At 48.1% G+C, this 16,649-nt stretch overlaps 1 protein-coding gene across 1 annotated transcript in view; it reads right to left on the reverse strand.

Moving 5' to 3' along the window:
* Positions 1-16,649, reverse strand: part of LOC144730072 (protein bicaudal D homolog 2-like) — an 88,911-nt gene that overhangs the window by 17,204 nt on the left and 55,058 nt on the right. The gene's annotated exons all lie outside the window — the stretch shown is intronic.

Raw genomic sequence — 16,649 nt, forward strand, 5'->3', positions numbered from 1 at the left:
ATTGTCCATTTGTAGACCAAATAACTGAACTTTAAACATATTATATTACTACATAAGGAAATTGTACAATAAAAATTGTCCTTAAAACCCCAAAACATGATATTTTAAAAAATCAGAAACGAACACCTAGCACGTGCGACACCCCGCTTGCCGATTTACCCGTTAGGTGCGAGACGTTCGGCTTCGTGTGCAGTGGCCCATCGATGCGAGTGGGGAGCGGTGGAGCAGCGGTTAGCGCGCTGCACTACGAACGCGGTCGCCCGAGTTCCATTCCTACTCACGGCCAACACCGGTGACGATTATCTGAACCGGTCCTTGGGCCTCCCCTAGGTCGACTCAGCCTCATATGAATACCTAGGGAGACAAAGGCGGCCGGGCGTGGTGCTGGCCACCCACCCCCTTCCTGTACTGTGCCGGCCTTCATAGGGGCCGTCCATAAATGACGTCACGCGATTTTGGACGATTTTTGATCCCCCCCCCCCTCGTCACACGGCGTCACAAAAATTCAGACCCCCCCCCCAAAAAAATATGACGTCACAAAGCTCTGCCCCCCCCCTCCCAAAAAAACACATGCTTCAAATCGCTTTAAACAATTGTCATTGTAGTGCGTATTTAATGTGGCGTTGCACTCTGATGTTGTGGGAGTGTTGTTATAACAATTAATCTTGTTATAATAATTCTATATTTATTTAAAGTTACGCATTTTGATGTGGCGTCACATTTCTCAAGTCCCCCCCTCCCGTCGTCACACATCGTCACAAAAATCTGACCCCCCCCCCACCCCTAGGTGCGTGACGTCATTTATAGACGGCCCCATAGGCGTTCGCTAACAGCACTTGCCCCGACAGTCTGTTAGGGCTCTACGGTGGCGCTTTGTCTGTGTCTGTGTGTTGTGTTTGCTCTGACATGCGCCCTTCACACCTCCGGCGTGTCCTCGCCTCCTTCAAAGTCACGCCTCCTCCCCCCTGGCCTTCGCTCATTTCCACCGCTGCGTGGGAGCAGGTCGCTAATTGCTTGCATCACTATCAATATAAATGCGTGGCAAAGCAAGATATGTAATTGAAATTGACCATCGTGGGCCCTTTGAAGAATGCGCGGGACAAAAATGAGCCGGTGGATTATGGTTCACCTGGTGACCCAGTTTCTACTTGATATCCTTAATCCCGTAAGTCTCAGTTAATTCGAGCCTTTGTCTTTTCGCGTCTATTTCCACTTTTGAAAGGAACCGCCGCAAAAAAAATCACTCTTTGTGAAACGCCTCAAGGACGCGAGGATGTCGCGAGGTTCTTGTGTCCAAGTCTCGCGCACGGTCGTCTCGCGTCACCACTGCCTCCTTCCCCCCCCCCCCCTGGGGGTGACCGCTAAGCTCGAATGGCCGTCTGGAACGCTCTTCCTAACGATATTAGGATGTCACTGGAACTTTGCAATTTGACATCTAGATTCGAAACTATTTTTTTTAGAACTGTTTAGTTTGTTGTCCAGTGCGAAAACATTTCAGCATACATACATGAGCTTCCCATTGAAGCAAAATTGTAAAGAAAAAAAATCTTGCGTATTGGTTCTGTGTGCGTGTTGCCCCACGTGAGGCTGAGGAATGGCGCTTTCAATCGACGTTCCAAGGGAGGTTCTCCATTGTGTATGTGTGTTTTTATTTGGGGTTGAACCAGGTGGTGATCGGAGCGCGATGTCCGACGTTCCACTCCACACTCCACGCGCTTGGGATAGCTTTCACGGGAACTGAATTCGGGTCGGATCGAGATCGTGCCGAGCGACACGCGCACGAGAGCCGAGTCACTCGGCAATGACAGGAACAGCAGCAGCGTAAACGTGCAGAGTCTAACAGGCTATCAGTGCTTCTCTAGAGACTTTACGGGGGGGGGGGGGGGCGGGAAATGCGGATCCAAGACTCGAGGTGCAGGCACGGGAGGTGGAAGGCCGGACGAATGCTCGCAAAACATGCAAAGTGGACCGCATCTGGAGGATAATCCCAAAGGCGAATGCGAGTTCCTTGTTTCAAAGGCACTGCCTGCTAATCCTTCCCGTTTCCACACTCGCCCTTTAGTTAAAATATTAACATCTCAGCGGTTCGTAAATATCAAAGTGTCCAATGAGCGAGCCTAAATGGTAATACAGAAATTAATCATACCATTAAGCAAATAAAAAAACCCACAGACTCCCTCCACCCAGCAATCATTGTCGTCAGGTTCTATTTACATTCTTGCAAACGCATGCGGGAACACGTAGGTTAACCAAGAGATGCTGTAATTTTCCCAGCCTTATCATTTCATCCTCATTTCCTTTATTCCTTACACATGAGAGGCATCTGAGCAACATGAATAATGTACAAAGGAAACCATCCCTTTCCCTCTACCAAATAAAAAGATCCCCCGAGCAGTCTAAAGAGACTGCTCGGGCAAGTGCTGTTAGCGAGCACCTATGAAGGCCGGCATGGCACACGAGGAGGAGGGTGGGCAAGCACCATTCCCGGCCGCCTTTGTCTCCCCAGTGCTGAAGTTTACACACCGCACCAGGAACTCATTTGAGGCTAAGGCAACCGACTGGACGGCCTAGGACCGGTTCAGATAATCGTCACTGGTGTTGGTGGTGGCCATGATTGGGACTCAAACTCGGGTCACCGGATTCATAGCTCGGCGCGCTAACCGCGGCACCACCGCTCCCTACCACTTTCCCTCGACCGCACACGCGCGCGCGCACGCAACCGTCAGATGCCCACCACACAAGGACACCGGGGCGCAAGTGATAATAATGCAAGTGCACTTAGGCACCCTGAGAGATTCGTCTCAGTCTTCCACTTTGCTTCTGCTTCCTTTCCTGCCCCCCCGCCTCCACCCTGCGGAAGAGTTTGCCTGTGGCGGAGGAAGGGTGTTGGCCCCCGTAAGTAGCCAGACTTGAACTCGTGACCCCCGAGGAAAGTGGGTCAGTCACGATGGGACTGCGCTAATTCCTCGCCAGAGGACGGGAGATTGAGCGCACGCAATCCCTGGCGGATGGCAATAGTGGCTCGCCGACTTCTTTACGCTGTTATTTATTTTAATGTGCAGAGCCCGACACGGAGGCAATGATCTTTCAAGTATTAATGTTTGTCTTGCGTCCGCGCGGTTTGTGAAAAGCGCGTTCCGACGTCTAATGCCGCACTGCGCACACTGACGTGCAAAATTAATAACGGTGACGAGAGAAAAAGCTCACCAAGGCTCTCAGGACTCTTAGATCAGGAGGGCGGAGGGCCCTGCATTGGGATGCGGTGGCCAATGTCGACAATTTGAGTTTTTGGCACGTGGGAGGAAATTTGAATACCTAGTGAGGTTAAGTCATCAAGCTCCACGCAGACAGACTCAATAACACTGGTCAACACACTTTTTCTGGCATAAGGTATTCCAACGGTTTTAATGTAATTTTGGGGTGCCGATTCCAAATCTGGCATCAGTTTTTGTCTATCACGTCAGGTTTTTGAGATATCAAATATTGCATTTTCAATAAAAACTGCAGAAGAAAAATATTAAATAAATGTGGATATCCACATAAAATTATATTATAAACACACTATCCTAAAAATACAGCACCATATTTTAACACTAAAGCAGTCACTGACTCGCAACAACTTGCAATCATAAGTGACAGAGTTAATTTCGGGCAAAATCAATGAAAATGGGGTATGCCGATAGCATAAAAATGAGATGTGATAGAGCAAATCTGAGATCAGATTTGGAATCAGCACCCTGAAATTAGTCTAAACAGCTGCAAAACTCCAGGCCAGAATTTTTTTTTTTTTTGACCAGTGTAATATATCGATATGACTACGCTTAGAGAGGCAGTTGAATTCCCGGCCATGTCGAACACGAGTGGCAGGTGGTATCTGAACCTGTCCCGGGTGTCCACGAGATCAACTCAACCTGAAATGATTGCCTGATGCAGTGTGCGAGCATCAGCACTGGGGAGACAAAGGTGGCTCTGCATGGTTCTGGCCACAACACCGCTCGTGTGCAATGAACAGCCGTCTAATGACAACACTTGCCTCAACACTCTGGGTGAATTGTCCCCGTGTATCTTTGCATGTTACTTATGGGTATGTATAAACATATAAATTATTATTATTACGTAATTATTTACACCCATTAGTCAATCCACTGCTGGCTGAAGGCATCCCCATGTCGTGTTGGTCATGTGTTTGTTGACCATACTTCGCCGCACTGGTCAGTCCAAGTTGGTTTCAGTGGGGTTCGGTACCACTGATTTTAAATAATTTGCCGGTTATGTAAACTGTTGCAAGGACTTAAACTCGAGTTACTGGGTGTGCAGTGAGCTAATCACTTTTTTACTTTTCCCTTATGTACAGTATAATGCACATATGCATGATAATACTATATATACACACACACATAGATGTGAATACAAACAAAATCACTGGTTTGGCCGAAATTAATTCACAACAATATCTCATCTATTTAATATTGCATGGAGAAAAAGCAATAACCCACTTTCATATAAACATGACAAATTATCTCATTTGGAATCTGATCTGGAGAAGCAGATTCATTGCCATACCCTCATTCTCATCTCCACCACCCCCCACCCGCTCCCCACCTCTTACCAATGTGGATGTTTTCAAAAGCCAGTGGACCACAGCAGCAGCAGCAGCTGCCTCAGCAACGTTTCCAAAGGGAGGGTTTAATCGTCCGCAGATAAGTCCACGGAAACAAAACGTCACTTTAGGCCACGGCCCTGTGAACTTTGCTACCGCGATATTCTTAGGTTTTTTCGGTAAAGTCACGTAGGTAAAAAATCTAAATTAATAAAAGTAAAATAAAATAAAAATCACGACGTTTCGGAGGCAACACAAGCTTCGGTCTTCAGGTGGAACCGTCACAGCCACGACAGCTGTATCAAGTAAATGAGAGATTACAAGAGCTACCACTCCGTATATATAATGGTTGAAGAGGGGAAGGGCCAAGTACGGCACACTTTTTATTAATATGGTAAGGTGAGGCTTAAGACTAAGAATGGACTGCATAATAAGCTTCAAATCTAGAATTTGCCACCGCGACTTTGGGCCACGCGATGGCCCAACCACGTGCGTGGCGTGCGGGCGAGCGACCAGCCACACCGGCGACGGCGCTCGTCGACTTCACGGCGCTGCCGAGCTGCAATTCTTCAAAAACACCGCTCCGAGGGGAAACACAATTTATGGGCTCGTAAAAAGAGCGTCTCCGACCAAGGGCAGAGGAGACGTTGCGCACGAGAGCCATGGTGTCTTCGCCTCTCCCCGCCCGCCCGCCCGCTCGTCCCCCCGGTGATGGTGATGATGACAATGACGACGGTCTTCTTGGTTCTTTCGGTAAAGTAACGTAGAATGGAAATAATGAAGACATTTTTTTTATTTTATTATTTCCATTCTACGTGACTTTACCGAAAAAATCAAGAAGATGAATCCCTGCAGTCACGAAAGCTTTAAATCGAAAAATGACGACGGTCGTTTGTCGTGGGCCTTTTTTCAAAGGGGCTTTTTTGGTGGAAACGAGCGGTGAAATAAAATGTGCCGTCGATCAAGTTTGTTTTGTTGTTTCAGTCAGGGGGTAACGACTCGCACTAGCGACCGAGGGATGACCGACTCTGACGAGACGATATTAAGTATTCAGAATGATGACGCGGAATAAGTTAAATCAGTAAAGTTACTAGAGGGAACAGTGCACCGAGGAATCCCGTAACTGTAAATTGGATATTTTGTATAAGTATTTCAACAAGAGTTCACCGATTAGCTGACCTGATAATACCGGGCAGGAAGGGGATTGCATGCGCCTCACACAAACATCTAATAACTGAACGCATTTGACTAAAAACGCTTTACCGCTTTAGTCAACTAGACCAAGAGAATGACTCCATGAAATCCACAGACGAGGCCTCAAGTGAGATTCCACATGCCGGCGTCGGCTGGACTGAGGTTGCGCCTAAAATAAACAACGCTGACGAGAGTAACACTGGCCTCATGCAGGACTTCACCTCCGTATGGCGGAGAACCGCGCACTTGCTTTCCTTTAATTGCCTCCCTCAGAGGTGTTTTTTTCACAGAAAGCAAGGCTCAGGGGGAGGACGGGGAAGTGACAGTCCCAGTCGCCTCCGTCTAGACGCCACATGCCGTCACACCGCGACCTTTAAAAGAGCTTGGGGCTAAAAAAATATATAAAGAAACCGCTGCCGCTGAAATGTAACTCGAGTTCTTTAAGGTGGGAAAAATAAACAGAAAGGTCCGTGTTACTTAGCAGGGTCATTAAACTCTTAAGGCGCAGAGGACCAGATAAATAAAGGGATGAATAAAAGCGACCAATTAAATTTGCCCTGACAAATTAAAAGGCACGGGACTACGGGAGGCACGGGACCGGACGGTCAGGTCTCCCGGGAGACGGGCACAAGGATCGAAGAATCTTGGCAAATTTTTTGTTTAACTCGGCCAAACGTCCGTAAGCCATTTCCACTCCTAAATCAGTGGCCGAAGCCAAGTGCTGTCTCCACTGGGCCGCCCCCACTTCCCAAACAGCCCCCACCCGCTCCACTCCACCTTTACTAAAAACAACAAAAAGTGTCACCGACGTGGAAATCGGTGGAAGTCCACATCTGCACGGCAGCATTTGGCCTCCATCCCTCCTTGCATGCATTCGGGCCAGTCCGCTAGGTGACGTTGTGCTGGACAATTGGGGCTCCTTCCATAAATCGCGGCCCACTCCAGTTGAATACAGAGAAACACTTCAATGCGGTGCCACGAACTGGCGAGTTTCTGGGGCTCATGGAAAAGCCGTCCGAGTCTCAAGACTCTTTTTTTCAGGAGGGTCTTGAATTGGGGATATTTGTAAAATCCCATTGAAGAACTTTTGACAAAAATTTGGAGGGGTGCACCCGAATGAAAGCCAACTAAGCACATGAGAGTGTAACACTCAAAGCTCCACACAGATTATATTTAAGAATCCGTTGCCCTGCTGGAATCTTCTGGTCATGTCTCCCATCCGAGTGCAATCGAGGTTCAACCCGGTGGAGCTTCTGGAATGCGCCGAGTTTGGACGATGCCATCGGCGTGAATTGGGTCTCAGGCCCTTGATCCAGCATGGAGCAGCTGTTGCGTGAGCATCTGAACCCACGGAGAATCGCGGCAGATGCCCGTGCTTTGTTGACAATGTCATCCCATTTGTTAGAATGGCACACGCCGCCTTGCGTTAGCGTATGTATTCAGGGCACATTAAAATGAGCATATTAATCGATTTTGTTGAGCAAGCTAGAGTTTGTCAAGGCTTCTCCTGTGCACCCCCCTCCCTTCCTCTTGCTGAAGCAATGCAATTATTGTGAATAATTGCGGTCAGCGTTTTCCTGTGGCGGGATTTAATGAGGGGGAAAGAAAAATAATTGCGCAAAAAGCATTTAAATTTAAAAAAGAAAAATGTGAATAAAGTTATGGTTCAGACTGACAGAACGTCAATATCTTTTAAATGGGATATCATTCGTGGGTTAAAAGTGTCCGGCTGAAAGACAAACCATTCATCGGGTGTTACAAGTCACCCTTTTGTTTGAATAATTGCTGTTTATTGAAATGAAAGTTGTTTGGAATAATCACTACCCACCCTGTCAAAAACCGTGTCTTTTTTTGCAAACGGGATAAAAATGTACATATCATCTTCTTGGTTCTGTCTTTCCGACAGACCTGTTCTTCACCTGAGAACGGCTGCTTGCGTTGTGGCCGAAACGTCGTGAGAATTATTTTATTATGTTTTATTTTTATTATTTTATTATTTCCCTTCTACGTGACTTTACCGAAAGAACCAAGAAGATGAATCCCTGTAGTCACGAAAGCTTTAAATCGAAATGTACATATCCTTATTATATGCCGGAGAGTGGTCGGGCACGCCTATATTTCGGCACCGTGGAGGCGAGGGTTGGTGGCTCACACAAAATGTAGCGAAAGTCTCTTCCCGTGGGCATCAAGGTGCCATGCTCTGACTCGCCAGGAGAAGGCGGTACAGCAAATGTGAACTCCTCTGGTCCCTTCTGTACGGGATACAGCGTTTCCCCCTTTCCACGTATGGGTTTTCCCTGGATGCTCCAGTTTGTTCCCGCATGTAAACACTCATTAATTGGACTGGGCTTGTTATCTTATATACTTGACCTATTTTAGGTATAAATTTTTAGTGATTTGCTGACTTTTCATACACGTTGCACTCCTATAGAGTTTTTGTATTGTTTATCGTTGTACCTTTTTGACCAGTCCCAACAGCACATCTGTGAAAAAGGGCTTCATAGCTCATCCCATTTCTCCAGGATAAATAAATATTTAGACTCTGACTATATTTTAAGTGTAAAGCAGGATCACCTCTCATCATTCATCCACTTTACTGAATTTCTCCTTCATGATACTTTCATACTGGCAAAAAGTAAAGGGTAAAACCTATTCTTATTTTTGACACTTTGATACGGGCAAAAAAGGTTCCCATTAAATAGCTGCTCAACCGGAGCTACAAGTGTTCTAATACTTGCATTGTCTTCGTGCTGTTCACCTTTTGGCATTCTCCCGTCTGACACTGGCAATGAGACTAGGCCCTAAAGAAGGCTGTCTCTGGTGTAGGCCAATCAGTTTCAAACACAATGCCATCTATTGTCAGAGCACGATTGTTTGCATGTTCACCACAAATACGTGTGTTTAATGCGGACTTGATTCCGTGCAAAAGGGATCTATTTGGTGTTTGAACATCTTAACACCTCGCACTTTATTGCCAGAAAGGGTAAAACCTAATCTTCTATTTCATACTTTGATACTGGCAAAAAAACAAGGTCCCATGATAGAAGATATTCCAAAATAAAACTGTATCGCAGACTGAATCGCAACACCGCAAAAGCATAGCGCGTGGCAAGGTGTAATCGGCCAGAGGAGGTAGAGATGGGTGGGACGCGCGTAGAGGAGGACGACAGGTCACCGAGACGGGGTCAAACCAATGGCACCCTGGGAGGTCGGTGACCAGGGTGAGGAACCTAACAGCCAGACGCGGGAGACTGCCACAGCGGTCCGTGACGGTCGGGTGTCGACTTAACTACTGGACCTAGCAGAGTGAGGGAGAGCGATGGAAAAGTGAGGTGACATCAAAGCACTGGCCACGATGACCTCTTGGCCTTCGGCGACGAGATCATAATCATTGTCTTCTTGGTTCTGTCGGTAAAGTCACGTAGAAGGGAAATAATAAAATAATAAAAATAAAACATAATAAAATTATTCTCACGACGTTTCGGCCACAACGCAAGCAGCCGTCCTCAGGTGAAGAACAGGTCTGTCGGAAAGATCATTATTTTCCTCCACGGTTAATCCGGTCAGCCGTGGAGAATCGGGCCTTTGGCTGCCATTCTGCGACCAGTCCCATGCAGTTGGCTGTCATCCCTTCTAGCAACGTGCCCTTCACAAGCACACTTAACATTTCTTAATAATTATAACGGTGTCTTTAACATGTGTATGTTCTCCATGTGGACCACTGTTTCTCAGTGTAATTACACGCCTGCATCTCAGCACGCTTCTTCGGGCACTTTTCAGCTTCCCCCCCCCCATTTCTATTTGCCGTCGTCTCTGCTTACGAGCCATATATCCGATGACTACCGAGCCAGCCGAACAATATTATTGCTGTGCATAAGCCTCCACAATACGTACAAAGACACGTCCAGGCAAACCAACGTTCATTTATTCCGAGTGGCTCCCGTCACGATCTCAACCCCAGGGGGGTGGGGGTTTGCGCGTCCACAATCGGCCGCGTGTCTCCGCTCTCGCTCGCGAGCCGCCAACGCTCCGCGGGCGCTCGCCGTTAAGCGCCGACGGGAGGCCACGCGACAAAGTTCAAAGTTCATTTATTAGGTACAAGCCCTGTGAGCCATTCGGCTCTTGAATCGGGTGCAATCGCAACAAACAAAAAACAAAAACATGAACAAGAAAACATCTTAAAGTGACTATGTGCAAACAGAAAATCCAAGAAGAGACAGCAAAATATTGCAGAAAAAATCACCGTACACCAACCCTGTGCAAATATCCTAGTGGGATGCAAGTCAAACAACAACAACCACAAGACAACTTAGATTAAGGCCATCAGTCTAACTGTACTACAACATGACGGGATGCAAGTCAAACAACAACAACCACAAGACAACTTAGATTAAGGCCATCAGTCTAACTGTGTACTACAACACGATGGGATGCAAGTCAAACAACAACAACCACAAGACAACTTAGATTAAGGCCATCAGTCTAACTGTACTACAACATGACGGGATGCAAGTCAAACAACAACAACCACAAGACAACTTAGATTAAGGCCATCAGTCTAACTGTGTACTACAACACGATGGGATGCAAGTCAAACAACAACAACCACAAGACAACTTAGATTAAGGCCATCAGTCTAACTCTGTACTACAACACGATGGGATGCAAGTCAAACAACAACAACCACAAGACAACTTAGATTAAGGCCATCAGTCTAACTGTGTACTACAACACGATGGGATGCAAGTCAAACAACAACAACCACAAGACAACTTAGATTAAGGCCATCAGTCTAACTGTGTACTACAACACGATGGGATGCAAGTCAAACAACAACAACCACAAGACAACTTAGATTAAGGCCATCAGTCTAACTCTGTACTACAACACGACGGGAAAGGGGAGCCTTGGCCATTGACCTGCAGACGCGGGAGCTCGGAGGTGAGCGCGGAGTCACGCGGCGCAGAAGGACGCCGAGCACAGCAAAGCCCGCCCTTGACACCGCCGAGAGAGATTGATGCAAGGGTCCGCGAGGCAGCAGAGGGAACACACTTTCGCTAATGACGTTTCCCTGCAGGCCATTGCCGCATTAAAGCGCGACAACAACAAAAACACTCGAACAAACACGGTTGTGGTTTCGTCGCAAAACTCAAAACAAATCAAGTGGAAACACTTGAGGCCATGAGGCGACGTGCCTCCTGGAGCGATGATTTCCAGCGGCTGCTTGTTTAAGCGGCACTCCCCGGAGCGGTTTTGACTTCTCCGAGTCTCATCAGCAGCGTGTTACCCGCTGCCGGGTTGCCTGATGTTGTAGGCACACGAGTGATCCGCATACACTTTACAGTACATTTTAGCACAAGTGTCAAATATTATTTCGCACTCCATAGCTATCCACGTAGACGGTGCATCTTAGTGGATAGAGCTGAATGGAGTTCAAAACAACTCGCAAACAAACACCTTGTGAAAGACCCAAAGCAGAAGATCCCTGGGTTTGCGCTTCCACGAAGCTCATTCTACACCCTGAACCACATCTGGACAAACCACGGCAGATGCGGATACCTGATTCACCAATGGAAAATTAAAAACCCTCCAGTAGTGTGCAACTGCGGTCATCCAAAACGGACCGTACAGTGGATCACGACGCAATGCCCCGATCCACAAATACGAAGGAGACATCGCAGCGATGCACTCCGCCGCTCCTAACGCGGTTGTCTGGCTTGGACACCTGAATGTGAAAAAAAGTATGCGGCCCTTGCACCACCACCTTCTCCAAACATTATATAAACGGAGTGGTAGCTACTGCAATCTCTCATTTACTTGATACAGCTGTCGTGGCTGTGACGGTACCACCTGAAGACGGAAGCTTGTGTTGCCTCCGAAACGTCGTGATTTTTATTTTATTTTGCTTTTTAATGGTTTTTTTTTACCTACGTGACTTTACCGAAAAAACCTAAGAATATGAATAAATGTGAAATTGTAGCTGTTGTTCTGCATCTACATCAGCCATACGAAAGAAGAAGATACTTTTATCACTACACAATATTGCTGCATTATATTTTGAAACCCGACTTGATGTCTTCAGCTTATTTTTCCATAAAATCTAAGTTTACATCGCGTATATATATCTAGCAATGTACACATGTTACTTTGGCTCATAATGACATTCCTTCGTATAATAATTTACAGCTTCTTGGGTCAACCCACTGCGGGATGAGGGCCTCTCCAAGCCGCGTCGGCCATGGCAGTTGCTTGACCATACTTCACCACGTTGGTCCGTGTGGGTTGGTGAAGCGGGGAGCCCGGGAACGGTTCAGGCGTCACTCGGCACTGGCGTTAGCCGTGGCCGGCAATCGAATTCGGGTCAGTGTGCGCACCACTGCGTCGCTGGGTGATACAGCTCTTGCAATTAAACGCAGACTATTTGATACAAACGGACTCAGCCAGACATGCCCCAACACACAAATTGTGTTTAAGCCACAACGTGTTTGGGCACAAACACAGACACACCCAGCGGAGGCAGGGCATAACGCCGGGAACTACAGCCGTAACTTGTTTTTTTGAATTATTTTCTTGTTGTGATGTCGACTTGTTTACTCAGGAAAGCCTCACAGAGCGTCAGGAGTCTCTTTTAGGAGCGTCCCTGCCAAGTTTATTTCAGTCGAGGCGATGTTGCTGCTGTGTGTGATGTGTAATCTCAATCGAGTAATTTGCAGGTATTTTTTCAGCATTGGGATGTTTTGGCCAATGCCTGTAAAAAAGAAACCTTTTAGCCGTGGGAGGAAATCAGATGAACCGGAGGAAACCCATGCAGAACAGGGGGAGAGCATACCAACTCCGCACAGAAAGGCGCCCCCCAAAGTGACGAATCGAACCAGGCTCCCTCACACTGTGAGGCGCAAGTGTTACCGCTCCGCCGTTCTGCCTCCCAACCTGCCCCAGAGATTCTAGCCGTGCTCTCCTCCACCGGCTTGGCGAGAGTGACACCGTGCCATCTCGAGTCGTGGCCAACAACTCGGCGGAGGGACGGCAGCCTCACCCCCCGGGGCACCGACAGAAACATCAACCCCAGGCCCCGCGTCTCATTTGGCGGAAAGTCAAAACGTTTAAATCACCAAATTAATCACGCCACGAATTCATTGATTAAAATAACCAAGTTAACCAATCCATTTCTTTGCTCGTTCCCCTATGTGCTTATTTACGTATCGAATTATACAGTCCACACTCGTTTCATATATCTTTTTGCCTCTTTGCCATGGGCTGATCTCGGCCGAAAGGTGTTCAATTTCAGCAGCGGGGGGGTGGGGGGGGGAGTGTAATTTCTCAAGAGCGGCCGTCTTGCCGACGCAGCATGGTGCGTCGATCCTGCTGACACGCGCTCCCCGAAGGAGCCGCTCCCCTTAATCAAACGACAGCTCCGGCGCGGGGCGGGGGAGGCGCTGGCAGGCGTGGGGAGGTGAGCGGAGAAAATGAGAGTGACTTGGGAGCTTGTGGGGAGGTAAGGGGGAGATGATGATGCGGGGCAGATGATGCAGGAGAGGTGAAGGGAGGCGCAGTGATGTGCAGAGAGGACAGCCGAGGGGCTGGGGAGGCACGGGGAGGTTGAAGGAAGGTGCGGGGAGTCGAGAAGAGGAGTTGCTGGAAGTTGCCGAGAAGCGATTGGGAGATGCTTCGAGATGTGGAGAGGTCACGTGAGGGGACAGCAGTTGTGAGGAGGTGCAGGGAGGAGAGAGGAGGTAAGTAGTCACTGGGAAGCATCGGAAGATGTTGAGAGATGTGGCGATGTGACAAGAGGTGTTGGGAGGTGTGGTGAGGCAGAGAGACGCTTGGAGGAACAGGTTCGGCTCATGTTCAACACCACCGGATGGCTGCCACACCACTCATGCTCCCAGATGAGGAACAATATCCCCAGATCTCAGATCGTCCATTCACCGCCCCCCCCCCGTGCTCTCTAATCACTAATACTGGTGCAGGGCGATATTCTCCACCCTTGGCTAAACCGTGACTGGGAAGTTGTTTCATGGTGTGGCGATGCCTTTGGCTCCATGAGCTGCCAGTGACTGGCAGCGCAAACTTGACCCTTCCAACTGTTCCAATGCAACATCTCACAAGGAAGCGTTAAGGAGCACAATGTAATGCTGAGGCCAGATTCACATCTTGAAGCAATGGTCGAAACTGTGAAATTTTCCCCATTACGAATAACAGAGACGTTGGCACACTATACCAAAGACCGGATCTAAAGTGGCGTTTGCCCTTATTTTACAAGAATACATATTTGTATTCACTCAATTCCTCCGAGGCCCTGTTAGTTCAGAACACGCTCGCTCGGTAAAATCATGCCCTGTTTATGTTCAAAGATTTTCATTCATTACTGCAACTACGTAGGTTTCCACCGTTGGGCTGTAGAGCTCTCCGATGCATTTTCATCATCGCCATCACATCAGCGCAGATGTTTTCATTCATTCCAGGACACGCAGTTTCATTTTGCATTGACCACGGCGATATCCGGACGCGGCTGTGATCTACGCGAAAGGTGATGTCCTCAACCGACGATGCCGCACTGTCGACCGTCTCTTGCGGCCACTCAGCTCAGGCCTGAAATAAAGACGCGGCATCCCATTCCATGTGCCCTCCGTCCCCCCAAAGCGCACTCGCCCAGACATCACCGGTGGAAACGGCGTCGTGGCTGACGTACGCTTGCGTGGAACTTGCTATTAAAATCAGACAGGCTAAGTGGCTTCACACTAGCGACGCTCAACCACTACGTGTCAATGGCTCTGCCATCAGTGTGGCCAGGTTGTTCTCCCACATGTGCCTTCATTCCAACGGAAAGTGGGGTCCAATTTTGCGTGACAATCACAGCCCCCCCCCCCATACATGGTGCGTCTGTGTGACAGTGTATGGGCGAGCCTCAAATGAGTACCTGGTGCGGTGTGTAAACATCGTCATTGGGGAGACAAAGGCAGCCGAGCGTGGTGGTGGCCACCCACCCACTTGGTGTGCCATGCCGGCTCCCAGAGGTGCTACTTGCTAACAGCACTTGCCCCAACAGTCTAAGGCTATACGGGAGATCTTTGTCTTTGGGCGAGGCTCGTAGTGGGGAGCAATGGCGTAGCGTTGAGCGGTTAGTGCACCGGGCCACAAAACCTGGCGACCCGTGTTCAATTTCGGTCGTGGAACATCCGAAACGGTCCTGCGCCTCCCCTAGGTCGATTGAGCCCTTAAATGAGCGCCCTAGTACGGGGAGCGTGTAACCATCGGAACTGAGGAGACGAAAGTGGCCAAAGCACATTGCTGACAACTGCACCCCAGCCTTAATAGGTGCTCAGTAATGCGCTCACTCGAAGAGCATACAATAAGGATTTAACAAGAAAGCCCATTGGCTTTGATTATGGGGAGTGGTGGTGCGGTGGTTAGCACGCTGTGCCGTGCTTCCACTCTACCGTCATCCTCCTTGCCGCAATGTCCTTTCTAAAAGCTCCGTGCGCGAGTATTAAGTACATGTATTGTATGTAAGTGTTAAGTACATGTATTGCACACGTGCGTGTACATGCTACGATCACAGTTTCCAGAGTTCGATTCCCGACCAGGGCTGACGATCAGCGTCGAGTGATATCTGAACAGGCTCTGGTCCTCCACTAGATCAACTCAGCCTTAAATAGGTAGCTAGTGCAGTGCATCAACATCAGCACTGTGGAGAGAAAGGTCGCTGGTGGCATTGTTCTGACACCACCACCTCATGCGCCATTGCCAGCCTCACTAATAAGTGCTCACTAACAGCACCTGCAACCATCAGCATAACAAACACGGCTATATGGGCGAGCTGCGTATTGCTTTGCATGAAGAGCAGTCGGGCAGTGGTGAGCTCACCGTGCTGTGAATGTGGCGATCTGCGTTCCATCCCCAGCCACAAGCTAACATGAGTGGTGAGCAAACCTGAACCACGCACAAAGTGCTTGCCGCATGAAACACAATACCTTGCTGTGCTCGTCAAGGAGCATAATCCATCACGCGAGCTCCAATCAACCATCGCAGCGGTTTTTAGCTCGGTGCCGTCACGAAGGCCCGGTGCCGTCACGAGGGACCGGCGCGTTGAGCGGTGGGGACAGGCTGGGAAATTACCGTCTAAACAGGTTGGCTATGCCGGCCGATGGGGTTGACGCGAGATTTGTATTCCCTTGGGATAATTACGTGAAATGAATTTTTCCCCATCCAGGGGTTATCGTACGTGACACAGCTCGTGTTTGTTCACTCGATTTCTCTCTATCGCTACCGGCGGAATAATGCTCATTGAAATTCGGTCACATTTTACACGCGACATGAATCCAAATGTTTTATGGATTTTATTGTAAATTTAAAGCAGCTTTTGACCGGTTTGAGCGTTTGGTGGCATTTTTACGATAACTCTCATGACTCCCCATAACCTTCCACAGTTATGTACTTATAAATTGTTGCCATTCAGGTTAATAATGCAATCAACAATAATCTTTTTTCCCATTGCAATCAATGCAGTGGCCACTAGTGGCTTCAGAGTTCACACGAACCCATAACGTACAACGTATTGAAAATGTCATATTAAAACATTGCTTTTACCACTGTGATTTAAAACATATACCTTGATCCTTAGGAATCCATATTAATTGATTAATCCATGCGTCATTGTTACACCCCTAGTGATTACTGTGTATTTCATCACTTCTGAAAAATTAATACGTATGTATACAAAATTCAGTTGTGTCTCCACATATGAATAGAATTGCTTTACTTTACCAGCCTATTGGGCTTTCCACACCGACATTATCAAGCGGCGTTTAAGCAAGCAAATTCTGGACCAGGTTTCCACTTTTTGGGTCTCGTC

Source organism: Lampetra planeri, chromosome 34 (genome assembly GCF_965212315.1).
Source record: "Lampetra planeri chromosome 34, kcLamPlan1.2.h2, whole genome shotgun sequence".
Taxonomy (NCBI): Eukaryota; Metazoa; Chordata; class Hyperoartia; order Petromyzontiformes; family Petromyzontidae; genus Lampetra; species Lampetra planeri.